Source organism: Petaurus breviceps, unplaced genomic scaffold (assembly GCF_028583685.1).
Source record: "Petaurus breviceps papuanus isolate PSGF00001 unplaced genomic scaffold, PetGlider_PUasm1.0 65, whole genome shotgun sequence".
NCBI lineage: Eukaryota > Metazoa > Chordata > Mammalia > Diprotodontia > Petauridae > Petaurus > Petaurus breviceps.
The window spans coordinates 3607564-3610734 of NW_027186436.1; the positions used below are offsets into that span (position 1 = coordinate 3607564).

At 41.9% G+C, this 3171-nt stretch overlaps 1 long non-coding RNA gene across 1 annotated transcript; it reads left to right on the plus strand.

The window, feature by feature from the left end:
- The first annotated feature begins 2038 nt into the window (after positions 1-2038).
- LOC138173820 (uncharacterized) lies at positions 2039-2573 on the plus strand. The gene is made up of 2 exons (XR_011171541.1): positions 2039-2428; positions 2506-2573. It is a non-coding gene; the product is annotated as an uncharacterized lncRNA (long non-coding RNA).
- Positions 2574-3171: the final 598 nt, after the last annotated feature.

A 3171-nucleotide genomic window follows, 5' to 3' on the forward strand; every position in this document is an offset into this window, starting at 1 on the left:
CACACACACACACACACACACACACACACACACACACAGAGTCTTCTTTTCTCCTGGTTAAACATGCCTCATTCTTTCAATGGATTCTCATATGACTTGGATTCCAGATCACTCACCATCCTTATTCCTATACTCTGGACAATCTCAAACGTATCAATGCCATTCTTAGATAGAAGCACCAAGCACACAGTGCTCCAGACAAGGTGTGACAAGGACAGACTCTATTCCTGGAAGTTACGTTCCTCTTAACGAAGCCCAAGATCGGATTAGATTTCTGAGCTGCTGTATCACGTTGTGACTCATACTGAGCTTTCACTTTGCTTAAATCTCCAGATATTTTCTTTTTTCAGAATAATTAACATTTAACCATGCCTTCCCCCATCTCATACTTATGAAAATTTTATTTTCATGCCCAAATGCAAGACTTTACATTTTGTTGTGTTGTTGAATCATTTCAGTTATGTGTGACACTATGACCCCATTTGGGGTTTTCTTGGCAAAGACACTGGATTGGTTTGCCATTTCCTTCTCCAGCTCATTTTACAGATGAGGAAACTGAGGCAAACAAGGTTAAGTGACTTTCCTGGAGCCACACAAGTGTCTGAGGGTAGATTTGAATGCAGGAGGATGATTGCAAGCCCAGTGCTCTATCTACCTCACCACCTAGTTGCCCAGACTTTATTGAATTTCATCTTCTTAGGTTCAGTTCAATGACCTATTCTGTCAAAAGCTTTTTGGATCTTGATTCTGTCATCAGTGTTTTCCTCATCCTTCCCAGCTTTGTGTCATCTGCAAATTTGATCAGCGTGTCATTTTTCTTTTATCCAAGTCAATTATAAGTATATTTAAAAACACACTTCTCTAGGGTTTCTAAAAAGAACTCTTGCTACATCAATATTGACTTTTAAACATTTACCCTTTGAATCCAACCATCACTTCATTTTTAATATTTTTGATTCTATTACTATCTAATGTATGCTTCTCAATCTTCTCCACAAGAATGGTATGAGGTGCTTTATCAGAAGTTTTGCTATAATCCAGGTCAGAAGTTTCAAACATATTGCTGGACTGCACTGACCAGATTAAAATGCAATGAGGAAATATTTAACTAAATAAGAATACAATATAATCTAAACAATGGTAATACGAGATTTAAGTCAAAATGTGGTCTGCAGCCAATGTCTTGCTCAGTGGGACCTGTTTCCATTTGCATTTGACACCACTAATTTAGGTTTAACAATAGTCACAGTATTCCCCTCATCTACTAGTTTACTAATTCAGTCGTGGAAATGAAGTTAATCTGCCTTGGCATGTTTTCAGTGAAGCCGTGCAGGTTCTCTGTAATCATTGCTTCCCTTTCTAGGTGTTCAACAACCAACTCTTTATTGCTCTATTCTAGAAGTTTCCAAGGTATCAAAGTCAAACTTACTGGCCTAGAGTTTTTGGCTCTTTCTCTTATATTAAAAAAAAAACTGGTACATTTGGTCTTCTCCAATGTTGTGGTATCTCTCCCATTTTCCATGACCTTTCAAATATCAGTGACAATGGTCCAGCAATCACATCAGCCAGTTCATTTGGGATTTGAGGATGTAGTTCATTTAGGCCAGGAGATTTCAATTCACCATAGGAAATCAAATCTTTCTCATTCTCTCTTTACTTGAGTATCAGTTCAAGCTAGTCATTTCTAATAAAGCTAACCACATACCTCTTTTTGTCCTTAGCTTCCTTCATACACCCCAGCTGGCAGTCCTACACTATTTTTATAGAACTTGTACCATATTATTATTTTAATTCTTTCTTGCCTGGTGTAGCAGCAAGCACCCCAAGCGTCCTCAGGGTTTGCAGCTACCACAGGTTCTTGGATCTGCTTTGTTAAAGGAAAGCAACTCAAAATGGGTTAACAAGCTTACTTTAATCAGTCAGACATATATCGTTTACCTTGTTCAGGAGAAAAGGTCAGCTCCCTGAACCTCAAAGTATACAGGAATAATTATCAAGACAGAAACATCAAGTAGACAGATTTCCAAACTGTCCAACCATTACATCCATACCCAGTCAACATCTGGGTTTCCACATTCTGGGTTTTTCAAAGCCGGGGGACTCTCAACAACGGCTTCCCAGAATTCAGATCAAATCACAGAACACTTCTCAAAGTGAGTCCCAAAACAAAGCTACACATCAGGGCTTATATAGCCTTCTCCTGGCTCAGAGAATGTAACATTACCTTATTGACTCACTGGCCAATCAAAAAGTATCTACTGAAAAACAAGCCTCCCACCCCAGGCTCCAGGTGCACGTTAGCCTAGGGGCAGGGAAGATCTTTAAATCTGCATTTCCATTACATTCGGCCCCAAGATCTTTCATGCCCATAGCACAGACAATTTACTTTTGAATTAGCATTAAACATCTCTTAGGTCACATTTTCAAAGTACAGAACTAAAGTTACCAAAGTGGCCACTGGCCCTTAAACAAACACAAAGTACATTCTTAGGTTACATTTTCAAGGTACAGAACTAAAGTTACCAAAGTGGCCACTGGGCCTTAAACAAACACCAAGTACATAGCATTATCACTTCAATTCAGAACAAGAGTTCAAATAAAGTTCTGGGGGGAGGGGAGTGTCCTTCCCCTCACACAGCTCCAGCCCCAGCTTCCAAGCACAGAGAGGGGGCTGGGCAACAAAACCAACAAGGTGGGGTCCCTGGGGATCCAAGGCACTTCATCCCACCCACCATAGTCACAAGTCCATCCTCCCCCTGGGTCCCAAACTGTGGGATGCAGCCAGGAAACACATTCAGTGCCCCTGCTTTGCTGCTCAGTTCTTATCTTTTCCTGTGGCTGAACTCCGAACTCCTGGGCTCCTTCTCCTCCCGCAGGCAGCAGCCGCTCCTGGCTTCTGCCCAGGTCCCGATGCAGGCAGCTCACCATTCCGGCTCTCAGCTCAGCGAAGTCCGCGTGCAGGCCATTCTTCTCTCCTGCTCCATGGCTCCACAGAATCACAGCTAACACAACTGGGAAACAAACAATTATCCCAGCCCCCATACTTTCCTTTTACTATGCAGATCCTGCTCACAGCGCCATTTTGTTGCAGCAAGCACCCCAGTGTCCCCAGGGTGCCTGCTCACACAGGTTCTTGGATCTGCTTTGTTAAAGGAAAGCAACTCAAAATGG